A 16,898-nucleotide genomic window follows, 5' to 3' on the forward strand; every position below is an offset into this window, starting at 1 on the left:
CATCCACTGTACTGGCATTTTTTCCCATTATGAGATCCTGTTGGTCTCCACCAAATGCGGTTGCCTTATACAGTGGTACCTCGGGTTAAGTACTTAATTCGTTCCGGAGGTCCGTTCTTAACCTGAAACTGTTCTTAACCTGAAGCACCACTTTAGCTAATGGGGTCTCCCGCTGCCGCCGCTTACTGTGTAGAGAGCACATTGCAGGATACACCCACAAATAAAACACCAGTCAGGGAGGGGGGAACCTGCAGACCCCATATCTGATAAGGTAGACATATTTCAAACTGAAAATCCCATCAGAAAAGTTGAACAAAATGCCATTTTTGAACTATTTTTATGGGGAAACGGCACTGTCGACTTGGGTATTCCAGATACAGTGGTACCTTGGTATAAGAACAGCTTAGTTTATGAACAACTTGGATTAAGAATGCTGCAAACATGGAAGTAGGTGTTTTGGTTTGTGAACTTTGCCTTGGAAGCAGAACATGTTGAGTGTGTTCCATTTGTAAACTGAGACCCCCACTGCTATGGCAAAGCACGCCTTGGTTAAAGAATGCTTTGGTTTAAGAACGGACTTCCGGAACGGATCAAGTTCGTCAACCAAGGTACCACTGTATGTCAGCCAAGTTCACCCTCAATTACCAAATGTTCTGGAAAACTCAAGTTCACATACCAATTTGGGACATTTGGGCTGGATTAATCAAAGTATTGCCTGGTACGTATTTTGGCATTTTCAGAACAGGTATTTGGGCACTTCCCACAAACTATTTCCAGAACCGTTTCTCAGACCTCTGGACTCTCCTTTAGCTTTAGCTGAGATTCCTGCATTGCGAGGGGGGGGGGAGGTTGAACTAGACGACCCTCAGGGTCCCCTCCAACTCTAGTAAAGGTAAAGGGACCCCTGACCATTAGGTCCAGTTGTGGCCAACTCTGGGGTTGCTGCACTCATCTCGCTCTATAGGCCGAGGGAGCCGACGTACAGCTCCCCTTTTATTTTATGCCCCCTTTTATTTTATGTAAAGCTAAAGGGACCCCTGACCATTAGGTCCAGTCATGACCAACTCTGGGGTTGCGGCGCTCATCTCGCTTTATTGGCCAAGGGAGCCGGCGTACAGCTTCCGGTCATGTGGCCAGCATGACTAAGCCGCTTCTGGCAAACCAGGAAATGGCGTTTACCTCCCCGTCGGAGCGGTACCTATTTATCTACTTGCACTTTGACGTGCTTTCGTACTGCTAGGTTGGCAGGAGCAGGGACCCAGCAAGTGGAGCTCACCCCGTTGCGGGGATTTGAACCGCCGACCTTCTGATCGGCAAGTCCTAGGCTCTGTGCTTTAACCCACAGCGCCACCCGCGTGTCCCCCCCCAACTCTCCCATTCCATTATTCTTACACACGCTCAAAGCCTATCCGCGCACATGTCACTGCTTGAAGTGGGACTGCAGATGGTGCCTTTCCACCACTCAGACCAAAGGCCAATCAAGTTCATTTGGCCCCTGAGGCAGAAAAATCTCACAAGTGCCTTTCCCCCACCGTGGCGGGGGAAAAAAGAAAATAGAATTAAAACGAACTAACCACTCGATGCCCACTCCCGGGGCAACGCACACTAACGAGGAATTTATTCGGTTTCGGATCAAAGTGCTGCAAGGGGAATTCAGAAAAAAGTCCCTATTTTTGTTTGGAGACGGGAGGGTTTTTCCTCGTCTTCATGCTTGCCAGGGAGATCTTTATCGAGCCGGGCGTGAGAAGCGCTGATTTCCTGGAATCGCTTGCCTTGGCAGGAAAGAGGCAGCCGGATGCCTGCTTTCACTTTCGGTCCTGCGCTATCTCGCCACCCAGACAGGCCAATCTCACGTTCCCGCCCAACCCGCCCCCTTGGCCAGGAAGCGGCCCATTGTTGGCGGCGCCCATGAGGCTGGATGCAGCATCCTGTTCTCAGGAGATGGAACAGGTCCAGGCAGCTGGGATTCAGGAGCATTTTGCCGCCTTTGGCCCCCTTCTAGGTGGTCTCGTCCTCGTTTAAAGCCATGTCCAAATCGGTGGCCGTCCTTGCCTCCCGTGGCAGTGAGTTCCACAGTTTATCTGTGCGCTGCCCAAAGAAGCATTTCCTTTTATCCACCCTGAATCTTCCAACATTCAGCTTCCTGGGGTCATGAGAGAGGGTGGAAAACGTGTCTCTATCCGCACTCTCCATGCCATACATAATTTTGCAAACTTCTAGCACGTCTCCCCTCACGCGCCCTTTGTCTAAAGCCGTGGTTCCCGACGTGGGGCACACGCCACACAGATGGGCAATTTGATTTTTAAGGGGGGCAACTTGAGAACGATTTATTAACAGTTAATGGGCTTTTAGGCTTCCTCTACGTGAATAGGAGTTCACTTTTTGAATAATACGAATTGTATGTCGGGGGGGACGGACGGACCAGGATTCTAGAGATGCTTAGGTGGGACATGGCCCCCCCAAAAAGGTTGGGAACCACTGGTCTAAAGGATATATATATATATATATATGACTTTTCAGCCATTGCAAACCTGCCCTGCATGAGGGTCTCCATAAAAGGCGGATCTACACGGATCCTCATGGATCCTCCACTTTTTAAAAAATAATTCCAACAAATGCAGTGTCAAATCACACCTAGAAGGCACGCCTACAAACTGGACTATAAAAAACGTGGATCCAACACTTTGCCGCGCTGCAGCACCACAAAAACATGGATCCGAGGCACGGATCCTCATGAATTCATATGATTTTTATATTGAAACAAAATGAAAACACCATGCTACTGTAGACCACATCTTAATCTGTAGGAGGAACCAAAGAAATCACGCATCCACTGTTTCGTGGTGCCGCAATGGCGCAAAAACATGGTTAAAAAACACGGATCCTCATGAATCCTAATGATTTTTGTACTAGATCAGCCCAAACTCACTGTCAAATTACACATCATGGCCAGGGGCACAGCATCCACCACAGAAATCACAGGTCCACGGCTTCCTGGCCATACCGTGGCCCAAAAACGTGGTTTTCAAGCACGGATCCTCATGGATCCTCACAGTTTTTGCATTGGGCAAACCCAAAGTCACTGTCAAATCACACATCATAGCCAGGGGCACAGCCTACACCACAGAAAACTCGGATCCACTCCTGCCTGGCCATACTGTGGCCCAAAAACGTGGTTCCGAAGCACAGATCCTAATGGATCCTCATGATTTTTGCACTATATCAGCCCAAAGTCACCATCAGATCAAACATCATGGCCAGGAGCACAGCATCCACCACAAAAAACTTGGATCCACGGCTTCCTGGCCACTCCATGGCCCAAAAACGTGGTTTTCAAGCACGGATCCTCATGGATCCTCACACTTTTTGCATTGGGACAACCCAAACTCACCGTCAAATCACACATCATTCCCAGGGGCACAGCCTGCACCACAAAAATCACGGATCCACGGTTATCTGGCCACTCCGTGGCCCAAAAACGTGGTTTTCAAGCACGGATCCTCATGGATCCTCACGCTTTTTGCATTGGGCCAACCCAAACTCACCGTCAAATCACACATCATGTCCAGGGGCACAGCATCCACCACAAAAATCATGGATCCATGGTTATCTGGCCACTCCGTGGCCCAAAAACGTGGTTTTCAAGCACGGATCCTCATGGATCCTCACACTTTTTGCATTGGGACAACCCAAACTCACTGTCAAATCACACATCATAGCCAGGGGCACAGCATCCACCACAAAAAACTGAGATCCACGGTTATCTGGCAACGGCATGGCCCAAAAACGTGGTTTCGAAGCATGGATCCTCATGGATCCTCATGATTTTTGCATTGGGCCAACCCAAACTCACCGTCAAATCTCACATGATTTCCAGGGGCACAGCCTGCACCACAAAAATCACGGATCCACAGCTTCCTGGCCACTCCATGGCCCAAAAACGTGGTTTTCAAGCACGGATCCTCATGGATCCTCACGCTTTTTACATTGGGCCAACCCAAACTCACTGTCAAATCACACATCATGTCCAGGGGCACAGCCTGCACCACAAAAATCACGGATCCATGGCTTCCTGACCACTCCGTGGCCCAAAAACGTGGTTTTCAAGCACGGATCCTCATGGATCCTCACGCTTTTTGCATTGGGCCAACCCAAACTCACCGTCAAATCACACATCATGTCCAGGGGCACAGCATCCACCACAAAAATCACGGATCCACTCCTGCCTGGCCATACCGTGGCCCAAAAACGTGGTTTTGAAGCACGGATCCTCATGGATCCTCATGCTTTTGCATTGGGCCAACACAAACTCAATGTCAAATCACATATCATAGCCACGGGCACAGCCTGCACCACAAAAATCACGGATCCACGGCTTCCTGGCCACTCCATGGCCCAAAAACGTGGTTTTCAAGCACGGATCCTCATGGATCCTCACGCTTTTTGCATTGGGCCAACCCAAACTCACTGTCAAATCACACTTCGTGTCCAGAGGCACAGCCTGCACCACAAGAATCATGGATCCACGGCTTCCTGGCCACTCCATGGCCCAATAACGTGGTTTTCAAGCACGGATCCTCATGGATCCTCACGCTTTTGCAATGGGCCAACACAAACTCAATATCAAATCACATATCATAGCCACGGGCACAGCCTGCACCACAAAAAACTCGGATCCACGCCTGCCTGGCCATACCGTGGCCCAAAAACGTGGTTTTGAAGCATGGATCCTCATGATTTACGCTTTTTTCATTGGGCCAACCCAAAATCACTGTCAAATCACACATCATGTCCAGGGGCACAGCCTGCACCATGAAAATCACGGATCCATGGCTTCCTGGCCACTCCGTGGCCCAAAAACGTGGTTTTGAAGAACAGATCCTCATGGATCCTCATGATTTTTGCACAAGACCAGCCCAAAGTCACCATCAGATCAAACATCATGGCCAGGGGCACAGCATCCACCACAAAAAACTCGGATCCACGGCTTCCTGGCCATACCGTGGCCCAAAAACATGGTTTTGAAGCATGGATCCTCATGGATCCTCATGATTTTTGCACAAGACCAGCCCAAAGTCACCATCAGATCTAACATAATGGCCAGGGACACAGCATCCACCACAAAAATCACGGATCCATGGCTTCCTGGCCATACCGTGGCCCAAAAACGTGGTTCCGAACGACGGATCCTCATGGATCCTCATGATTTTTGCACAAGATCAGCCCAAAGTCATCATCAGATCTAACATCATGGCCAGGGACACAGCATCCACCACAAAAATCACGGATCCATGGCTTCCTGGCCATACCGTGGCCCAAAAACGTGGTTCCGAACGACGGATCCTCATGGATCCTCATGATTTTTGCACAAGATCAGCCCAAAGTCATCATCAGATCAAACATCATGGCTATGGGCACAGCATCCACCACAAAAATAACAGATCCACGGCTTCCTGGCCATACTGTGGCCCAAAAACGTGGTTTTGAAGCTTTTTGCATTGGGCCAACACAAACCAACTGTCAAATCACATATCATAGCCAGGGGCACAGCCTACACCACAAAAAACTCGGATCCACGCCTGCCTGGCCATACCGTGGCCCAAAAACGTGGTACCGAAGCATGGACCCTCATGGATCCTCATGATTTTTGCACAAGACCAGCCCAAAGTCACCATCAGATCACACATCATGTCCAGGGGCACAGCATCCACCACAAAAAACTGAGATCCACGGTCATCTGGCAACGGCATGGCCCAAAAACCTGGTTTTGAAGGTCGGATCCGCACGGATCCTAACGCTTTTTTCATTGGGCCAACCAAAACTCAACGGCAAATCACACATCATATCCAGGGGCACAGCCTACACAACAAAAAACTCGGATCCACGGTTATCTGGCAACGCCATGGACCAAAAACGTGGTTTCGAAGCACGGATCCTCATGGATCCTCATTATTTTTGCACTAGATCAGCCCAAAGTCACCATCAGATCAAACATCATGGCCAGGGGCACAGCATCCACCACAAAAGTCATAGATCCATGGCTTCCTGGCCATACCGTGGCCCAAAAACGTGGTTTTGAACGTCGGATCCTCACGGATCCTAACGCTTTTTGCATTGGGCCACCCCAAATTCACTGTCAAATAACACATCATGTCCAGGGGCACAGCCTGCACCACAGAAAACTCAGATCCACGGTTATCTGGCAACGGCATGGCCCAAAGATGTGGTTTTAAAGCACGGATCCTCATGGATCCTCACGCTTTTTGCATTGGGCCAACCCAAACTCACCGTCAGATCACACGTCATAGCCAGGGGCACAGCCTGCACCACAAAAATCACGGATCCACGGCTTCCTGGTCATACCGTGGCCCAAAAACGTGGTTTTGAAGCACGGATCCTCATGGATCCTCACGCTTTTTGCACTAGATCAGCCCAAATTCACCGTCAAATCACACATCATGGCCAGGGGCACAGCCCGGACCACAACAACTGACATCCACGGCTTCCTGGCCATACCGTGGCCCAAAAACGTGGTTTTGAAGCACGGATCCTCATGGATCCTTACGCTTTTCGCATTGGGCCAGGCCAAACTCAATGTCAAATCACACATCATGTCCAGGGGCACAGCCTGCACCACAAAAAACTCGGATCCACAGCTTCCTGGCAACTCCATAGCCCAAAAACATGGTTTTGAAGCACGCATCCTCATGGATCCTCATGCTTTTGGAGCATCTCCACGCCCATTGTTCTGCCCAGACACTGATGTCCAGCACCAAGGGCCTTTTGGTGGTTCCCTCACTGTGAGAAGCAAAGCGACAAGGAACCAGGCAGAGGGCCTTCTTGGTAGTGGCGCCTGCCCTGTGGAATGTCCTCCCATTAGATGTCAAAGAGATAAACAACTACCTGACATTTAGAAGACATCTGACAGCAGCCCTGTTTAGGGACGTTTTTAATGTGTGACTTTTTAATGTATTTTTATTTCTTTCTTTTTTTGGGAAGCCACCCAGAGTGGCTGGGGAAACCCAGCCAGATGGGCAGGGTACAAATATATTAGTAGTAGTAGTAGTAGTACTTTGTAGGATTTGATAATCTTTATAGGTCTTTTAAATTTCTAATCTATCTATATATCTATCTCCTCCCCCTTTTCCCTTTCTGTACTTCCCTATCCTTATAAAATTGAATACATATATATATATATTTAAAATTTACGGCTCCACAGTTTTCTTGGTCGCCCCATATTCATTACCCGACCACCTATGCTGCTCATGGCCAGATCACTTTGGGGCACTGCCATGCTGTAAAAAGATTCTCATGAAGCACAGATCCCCATGGATCCTTAGGTTTTTTTATGTTTGGTCACCCTGAAATCACTATCAAATCACACATGATGTATATGACCACAGAATGAACCACAAAAACCACAGAGCACAGCCAAGGAACAAACACTATATTAAATACTTTAATCCTCATGGATTGGCATGATTGTTAAATGGACTCCACCAAATTATATTGTAAGATCACACCAATGTCCATGGAATGACCGAAATACAAACACTATCTGAAATGGTTCTGCATTAGCAAGAACATTGAATTAAAATGACATTCATATTCATAGCTTCCACTGTGAAGAACAGCACCTGGAAATTTTTGACGCTGCTAAACCTCAAGAATATCCAAGGCAGAGATTGTGATGATCTTACCTGTGAATGTAAATTATCAAACCAACTAGATGGAGACCACCAAAGTAACCATGAAAAACAATCACCTGTCTTGCGTCAATTCAGCTACAAATGGTTCTGGGACAAAAGTTGGTTGCTTTGCGGGGGTGGTAATTATAAATGGAGGTTTAACTGCAAGTTTTCTTGCCAACAGATTTTGTCAGTGCAAACTTTGAAATAGGGGGTTTCCAACGTGGTGCCCATGGGCATCATGGTGCCTGCTGACAGCTTTCCTGGAGTCCACCACGTGTTTTTAGAAAAAGAACAGGATTAGTGGTGAATTGTGCCCAGCATGACTTCAGATTGTTCATAGTACATTTGATTGACTGCAGGGACATATGAAGGGGCAGCGGGGTGATGGTGCCCCGGGGTGCCATGCTGGGGGGAGAGTGACAGTACAGTCGCTGTACCGGCTGCCGCTTGTGCGGCATCCATGTGGGCTGCCGCTCTTGCGGCAACTGTGCAGGCAGCCCCTCTCGCAGCAACCGTATGGGCCATATGGGCAGCTGCTCTCGCAGTGACTGTACAGGCTGCTGCTCGCGTAGCGTCCATACAGGCAGCCCCTCTCACGGCGGTCGTACAGGTCGTATGGGCAGCCGCTCTCCTGGCGACCATATGGGCTGCCACACGCACAGCGGCCATACGGGCTGCCATGCATGCACAGTCCGTACAGGACATTGTGTGCGCACCCATCAGCCAGGACTTGTTACCATATTATAGCTGTCACAAAATCTATCAGCATGCCACCAGAACCAGGGAAGCCTTGCCAGTTGCAGCTCACACAGTTGAAGTGAAATAAAAGACAGAAGAGTAGATCGGGAAGAAAGTTCCCCAGGCTGCAGGAAAAGATAACAGTAGCTCCAGCAGCTGACTCAGTGCAGGCTGCTGAGGGGTTTGACTCCTTAAGATCACCAACTGACTATGAGACGCCTGGAAAGCACTCAGCCTCAGATGACCTCCACTCCAAAAAGTGGGAAAGAGGATTTAACAGTGACCAATATTGATTCTTTTGATAGCAGCCCCATATTCTCAACACAAAGTGAGAAGTGTTTGGACAAATCACTGATTTGTACATCAGTTTCCCCATGGCACAACTGTACCTTCCCCACACTCAGTCTACAAACCATGGGACTTGTGGGTTCAGTTGGCAACATCCGTGTGTATGACTATGACATAACCACACTGAAAGGATCAAACTGGATAAATGATTGCATAATAGATGCCTTTCTTGCCTCCAGGGTGATCATGGCCAAAGAGCTAGGTCATGATGGAACAATTTTCCCACTTACCATACTTGCCACTTCATGCAGATATGTCAAAGATTGCCAGTGTAAGCTCTGAAGAACTGTTTGAGATTTGGAGTGCTAAAGAAAGATGTTTTGATTATTCCAGTAAATGACAGAGAAGTCCACTGGATACTGATAGTAATAATTTTTAAAAGGAAGACCATGTTCTATCTAGATTCCAAACATGGATTGACCCACTCTGTGATTGATGCAATAACATCCAATTACAGTTCATACAAAAGGATATGGCTGCCATTAGACCCTGGATTGCAAAAGAAATAATACAGTACTGTGGGGAAACCTTTTTTTAAAAAAAGTAATATTTATTAATAATTTCAAAATTACAAAAAAAAAGAAAATAGAGAACAACTACAGTACATGAAAAGAGAAAAAAAGAGAGAAAAACACAAAAACATAAAAACCAATACAACTATACGGCAAAAAAGGAAATAAAACAAAAAACACAAATCCCGGGTTACATATCTCCAACTTCCATTTGCTTGTTTCATTGACCTCCTCACACCTCCCTTTTTGTATTCTAGTTTAGTTAATTATTTCAGCAAATTCTTTCCATCTTTCTCAATTTTTGATAAATAATTTATCTTATCAATTTAACCTCTTATTTAACTCAACAGATCCTTTCCATCTTTCCCCATATTCTGTTATTCAAATTACCTTAATTTATTTAACCTTGTCTTACCATAAAATGCCTTAAGGCTTAAAACTTAATGCTCAGTTATAACTCCTGATATATTCTGCTAGAGTCATATAGTTTCCTTCCAACATTTCCCCTAATATTCATTCATTTTAGGCTAATTCCCCCAATAAAAAGTTTTCTTTATAAATTTTCTTCCAATCTTCATCCAGCGTCTCTTCTTCCTGGTCCCGGGTCGTGTCAGTCCTTACTGTCCATTCCATCTAGTCCATCAACCTGGAAGTCTTATGTCCGAGGCTCTTAAGTCTCTTCCATGCCCCTTCTGCAAATCTTCTTCTTTTTGTTTATACTTGCCCTTTTCCTTGTCGATTGTTGATCTCTTTCTTAATTTCTTCCCTTTCTCATTGGGGAGCAGATCTCTGGGGGATTCAAATCCAAAATTGTCTCCATCTCCCTTCATCAAAGCCGCCCATTCCCCACAGTTCCACTCTCCACAGTCATCAGTGTACTCCAAAAGATATTTAAAAGCATATTTCAAAGTCTCTCCAAAGTTAAGAACCTCCTCAGCTCCAGACTCCCCCTGGCCCACTCCAACTTCAATCTTCAATGACAGCGGTTTATGCTCCTGTAGGGCCTCGGGTCTCTCCATTTGTAATGTTTGAGATGCGGCCACATCCTCCTCCATTATCTTCTGCACTTGCCCAGTCAATACAGGTTCATAGGTTGGTCCTTGAATGGTGTCTGTCTCAATATTCCCTGCTTGTCCACAGTTATTAACCACAACAGTCACCAAGTCCATTTTCTCATTCATCAAATCCATCTTTTCATGCATCAGTTCCAGCAAGGCATTTGTCTTGCATAAAGCAAGCACCCAAACTTCCTTCCTGCTCATACTTAATCAAGGTCAAACAAGTCTGGTCCCACGATCTTAATCTGACAGTTGTTGAGTCCTCAAGTAGACTGTAGCAACAATTTAACAGGCTCCCTCTAGAGGAAGCAATTTCTATTTGTATCCATTTCTTTAAGGCAAGTCCAGCAAAGGAAAATTACTTTCATTTTTCAGATATTTTGTTTCATTAGAATGCAAAAGGCAACATTGGAATCAGTTTATTTCTCTTCTTTAGTTATCTGTCAAACTATTCCATTCACAGTCAATGAACCTCTCCCATTATTTCTGTCTCTGACACCCCGTTCCTGTGGGAAAACCTATTTCGAAAGACAAGACAAATATTTTCAAGTGGAAATTGATGCTGTTCCTCCCAAAGAGACAAATCTTGAACGAGAGTTACATTACTGTGTCTCGATCATGCCCAGAGGGATGGAAGGATACACTAACCTATTGCTCAGATATTTTACCTTCCTTGTTTGAAGGCTGCTGGTCACTATGTTTCTTGAAGGAAGGGTGCAGGAGGCCCAGTGGTGACCTAACTATGGCTTACTGTGAAGGAAACTGCAAGGACTGGTACCACTGCTTTCGCATAGGCATTGATTCAAAAGATCTTCCAGAGGTGTTCGTGTGTCCAGACTGTCAATCCACTGTGGCCAAATAGATTTTGAAACTGCGAACTGTCATATTCCACAGGTTGGTATAATACAGCAAAATCCAAACATATAGTTTTCATCATCATGGCAGGGATGGTCCTTTTCCATAGAATTCTTATTTATGGAGTTAGTTTTTATATCCTGCTTTTCTCTACTTGAAGAAGTCTCAAAGTGGCTAAAAAACTCCTTTCCCTTCCACCTGCACAACAGACACCTTGTGAGGTAGGTGGGGCTGAGAGAGTTCAGAGAGAAGTGTGACTGGCCCAAGGTCACCCAGCAGCTGTATGTGGAGGAGCAGGGAAGCGGACCCAGCTCACCAGATTAGAGTCCACCCCTCTTAACCACTACACCACAGAAACGTATCTCTTAAAACTCTGGAGCAAGCTGTTCAGTTCAGCCTCGTAGTGATACTGATTTGTGGAGGGAAGGTTGGTGAGATCTGTTCCCATTTCCCAACACAGAGACCATAGAGCAGTTTCTTTTGGGGGCTGATCCTGCAGAGTGTTTCTGTTCAGAATTTCTGTGGCAGAAATTGGCTAAGTGCCTTTATAAACATTCAGCTTCTCAAATCGAACCCCATCATGAATCTTTCAGGTGTAGCTGTTGGAGGTGGAGGGCAGAGAAGGTGCTAGTCCTTACCTCCCTCCTCCCAGCCCCATGATCCGTTGCCCAATGGGCTGAATTTCAGGGCTTTTGCATGTAAAGGGCAAGCTTGTTCTTTACTTGTTTAGATCTTTAAACTTGGGAACAGATATTTGGCTCCATGACCACAATGACCAAAAGGGTCAGCTTCTAGAGGACTGTAAAGATCATGATTGTACTTCCCCTACCCTCAGCCCTAACTCCGTTGAGTATTTTTTGTTATGAGACTGAGTGTTTGGGGCTGATGCCGTAGCATTCTTGTCTGGGGGCTTGATGGAAAAACAGAAAAGTGACCCTCACCTAACTCTCCAATGCCCTTCAACAAGAATGCTGTAGGAAATATTGCTAAGCCCAAAGGGAGGCAATAATTTGCTTCAGCTCACCTTGTTAATGGCAGAGCAAAAGCTATGAGTGTGTCATTCTCAATCAGTCTACTTTCAGGACTGATTTTAGAACCCTCTTATATCAGGCCACAGCGGGACGCGGGTGGCGCTGTGGGTAAAAGCCTCAGCGCCTAGGGCTTGCTGATTGAAAGGTCGGCGGTTCGAATCCCCGCAACGGGGTGCGCTCCCGTTGCTCGGTCCCAGCACCTGCCAACCTAGCAGTTCGAAAGCACATCAAAGTGCAAGTAGATAAATAGGGACCGCTTACCGGCGGGAAGGTAAACGGCATTTCCGTGTGCAGCTCTGGCTTGCCAGAGCAGCGATGTCACGCTGGCCACGTGACCCAGAAGTGTCTCCGGACAGCGCTGGCCCCCGGCCTCTTGAGTGAGATGGGCGCACAACCCTAGAGTCTGTCAAGACTGGCCCGTACGGGCAGGGGTACCTTTACCTTTTTATATCAGGCCACATGGTCACTGGAGGTGGCCCCATCATGCAAACATGACTATCCACACAGGGACCATCTATTTTTGTTTTTTTCTGATACTGGATTTTAAGTTACAGATACATCTTTTAAAACAGCTGTCAGTATATCACACTGTATTCCACTTGCCTTCCAAAGGAACATGTGGCTCTCCCCACATAGCGGGTTAGGTTGAGACTGCTGATCAGTAATTTTTACGGTAATTACAATCCTGCTTTCCCTTGTACCAGCTTACCTTGACTTTGGTAAGGCCTTTGAAAAGGTCCCCCATGATATTATTGCAAAACAACTAGTAAAATGTGGGCCAGACAAAGCTACTGTTAGGTGGATTTGTAATTGGTTGACGGGCTGAACCCAAATATTGCTCATCAGTGGCTCACCTTCATCCTGGAAAAAAATGACTATTGGGGTTCCACAAGGTTCTGTCCTGGGCCTGGTGCTATTCAATATTTTTATAAATGATTTGGATGATGGAATAGAGGGCGTGCTAATCAAATTTGCAAATGACTGCAAACTGGGAGGAGTTGCTAATACACCAGAGGACAGGGTCAGAATTCAAAATGACCTGAATAGCCTAGAGAGCTGGGCCAAAACCAACAATATGGAGTTCAATAGGGAGAAATGTAAGGTACTACACCTGGATAGAAAAAATGAAATGCACAGGTGGGGGACACTTGGCTTGACAACAGTACCAGTGAAAGGGATCTGGGAGTCTTAGTCGACCACAAGCTGAATATGAGTCAACAGTGTGATGTGGCAGCTAAGAACGCCAATGCAATTCTGGGCTGCATCAATAGGAGTATAGTGTCTAGATCAAGTGAAGGAATGCTACCACACTATTCTGGTTGGTCAGACCACACCTGAAATACTGTGTCCAGTTGAAGAAGGATATTGTCAAGCTGGAACATGTCCAGAGGAGGGTGACCAAAATGTAAAAGGTCTGGAATCCAAGCCCTATGAGGAGAGAATTAGGGAGCTGGATTTGTTTAATCTAGAGAAGAGAAGATTAAGGAGTGACATGATAGCCTTGTTTAAATATTTGAAGGGATGTCATGTTGAAGAGGGAGCAAGATTGTTTTCTGCTGTTCTAGAGACTAGGATGCAGAATAATGGATTCAAACTATGGGAAAAGAGATTCCACCTGGGCGCGGTAATCCAGTCAGGGAAAAAGGGAGGCATACTATGTTTAGGGCACTGTTTCCAGCCCCTTCCCCTTTTCGGGGTGAGCATAGTGGATCCTAAAAGGGGCTGCTCAGTCATGGATACAGCTGCTGAGCTGCTCAACTGCCTCATTCCTTGAGTCAGAACGACTGAACGCCCATGTGTCGGTTCATGGCTAGGGGCTTCACATTCCTGCCCCCGTAGCCATTTAGTGATCACCATGGGGGGAGGGTTTGGGGGGGTTGGGTTGGGTTTTTGGAAGATGCCTGTGCATGAATTTGTTTTATGTGTGTAGATCAGTGCACACTGACCAACGCACAGTCTTCGCAGTAGGGCTCTGTTCTGATGGCATGAGTAGTCACGACGAACTGGTGGATCCTATCTGCTACAGCCTTCATTTGCCTTCACAGCCGTTGTAACACACTGCTTGTTATCACCCGTCTGTTCTGCCATTGAGGACTTCTTGGATCATTCTTTGTCTAGCTCCTTCCCTGTTATGTACTAAGCTTGGATCCTAGAACAATAGGCAAGTAGGATCCTAGAATGCAAGAACTGATTGGCTTGCAGGAAAAGACCAATCAGGCTCCAGGAGGGAAGCAGAATCAGCCAGTCAGACGGGACTCATTGTGTAAATAATGTATATAAAAGCCTGAGGTTTTGGGGAAAATTCAGTCACTGTTTTACAAGCTGCAATAAAGAGCATGAAATCACTACAGGACTCTGAGCATATTTAATTTTCTTTGACCTTACCACCTTGGGTGACTGGGAATACGAGATTCCCAACGGCTTCGCTCACAAGGGTCATAGGAATGTGCAAGCCCACTCACCATGACAAGTGAGAGAACTGAGATAGATTGCACTGAGCCCTGGTCTCATTAGACAAAGTGTTCCACCAAAAAGGCTCTGGCTCTGGTTGAGGACAGCTGGATATGTTTTGGGCCAGGGACCACCAGTAGGTTGTTGTTAGATGAGCGTCACACTCATGGGGGTGTATTGGAAGATAATTCCCACAGATAAGAAAGGTCACAGACTGTTTAGGGCTTTAAAGATTAGCACCAAAACATTGAACCTGATTTGATACTCCACCTGGAGCCAATCCAGCTGATGAACAACCAACTGAATGTGGGCTCTCCACAAAGTCCAAGTAAGAACTCATGCATCTGCATTTTAGACCATTTGGAGTTTCTGGAGCAGTCTCAAGGGTAGCCCTGCATCTCTCTCTCTCTCTCTCTCTCTCTCTCTCTCTCTCTCTCTCTCTCTCTCACTCTCTCTCTCTCTCTATCACATTTATACCCTGCACTCCCCGGCTCAGGTGTACAGCAAGTTAAAGTAGTCTAGTAGAGTGGTGCCTCGCAAGATGAAATTAATTTGTTCCGCGAGTTTTGTTGTCTTGTGATTTTTTTCGTCTTGCGAAGCACGGTGTCGGAAAAGTTTTGGAAAAGCTTCAAAAATCACCAAAGTCTTCAAAAACCTCAAAAAAGGCTACCACACCGTGTGCTACGAGTTGCTCCTCGAAGTCAAGTCGCAACTGTATTAACGGTGTTAAGAAAAAGGAAACAAACTTGCAAGACATTTAAGTCTTGTGAAGCAAGCCCATAGGGAAAATTGTCTTGCGAAGCAGCTCAAAAAACCAAAAACCCTTTCGTCTTCCGAGTTTTCCGTCTTGCGAGGCATTCGTCTTGCGAGGTACCACTGTATGCAGGTGACTACTGCATGGATCACCATGGCTAGGTTGGAAAGGGACAGGTACGGTACCGATTGCCTAACCTGACATAGATTCAAAAATTCCAGTTTGGCTACATTTGTGACCAATGCCTCCATAGAGACAGAAGCATCCAGGATCACACAGGGACTCCTGATGGCAGCTACAGGTGACTATTGCGCCCCATGAAGAGCTGGGAGCTGGCAAACCAAACTGAAATTATTCTGGCCCAGCCATTGGACGCCCATCTTTAAAGGATAGAGATTCAGCCGACTACGTTTCCTCCATCCCAGCACACCCACCTAAAAATTGGCCAATATATCCAGGGTAGCATCTGGCCAGGGCCATGAAGCAGTAGATCCATGATGTTTGTGGTCAGATCTGTGGTTATGTACAAGATATGTGAATAAAGGGTGAATTTGGGGTTCCCCAATGCAAAAAGTGTGATGATCCATGAGGATCCGTGCTTCAAAACCATGTTTTTGAGCCATGGAGTGGCCAGGAAGCCATGGATCCGTGATTTTTGTGGTGCAGGCTGTGCCCCTGGCCATGATGTGTGATTTGATGGTGAGTTTGGGCTGATCTAGTGCAAAAAGCGTGAGGATCCATGAGGATCCGTGCTTCAAAACCACCTTTTTTGGTCCACGATATGGCCAGGAAGCCGTGGATCTGAGTTTTTTGTTGTGCAGGCTGTGCCCCTGGACATGATATGTGATTTGACATTGAGTTTGTGTTGGCCCAAAGCAAAAAGCATGAGGATCCAAGAGCATCCGTGCTTCAAAACCACGTTCTTGGGCCACGTTGTGGCCAGGAAGCCGTGGATCCGTGATTTTTGTGGTGGATGTTGTGCCCCTGGCCATGATGTTTGATCTGATGGTGACTTTGGGCTGATCTAGTGCAAAAATCATGAGGATCCATGAGGATCCGTGCTTCGAAACCATGTTTTTGGTCCATGGCGTTGCCAGATAACCGTGGATCCGAGTTTTTTGTTGTGTAGGCTGTGCCCCTGGATATGATGTGTGATTTGCCGTTGAGTTTTGGTTGGCCCAATGAAAAAAGCGTTAGGATCCGTGAGGATCCGACCTTCAAAAACACGTTTTTTGGCCATGGCGTTGCCAGATAACCGTGGATCCTAGTCTTTTGTGGTGCAGACTGTACCCCTGGACATGATGTGTGATTTGATGGTGAGTTTGGGGTGGCCCAATGCAAAAAGCGTTAGGATCCATGAGGATTCGTCCTTCAAAACCATGTTTTTGGGCCCTGGTGTTGCCAGGAAGCCGTGGATCTGAGTTTTTTTGTGGTGCAGGCTGTGCCCCTGGACATGATGT

The 16,898-nt window shown here is 46.8% G+C and overlaps 1 protein-coding gene across 1 annotated transcript in view; it reads left to right on the top strand.

The window, feature by feature from the left end:
• Positions 1–1,865: 1,865 nt before the first annotated feature.
• Positions 1,866–16,898, top strand: part of LOC128418354 (guanylate-binding protein 1-like) — a 61,345-nt gene continuing 46,312 nt past the window's right edge. Inside the window, exon 1 of the mRNA XM_053397946.1 lies at positions 1,866–2,063. The gene's annotated coding sequence lies outside the window, so the exon portion shown is untranslated. The remainder of the gene's footprint in view (positions 2,064–16,898) is intronic.

This window comes from Podarcis raffonei, chromosome 8, assembly GCF_027172205.1.
Source record: "Podarcis raffonei isolate rPodRaf1 chromosome 8, rPodRaf1.pri, whole genome shotgun sequence".
Classification (NCBI taxonomy): Eukaryota; Metazoa; Chordata; class Lepidosauria; order Squamata; family Lacertidae; genus Podarcis; species Podarcis raffonei.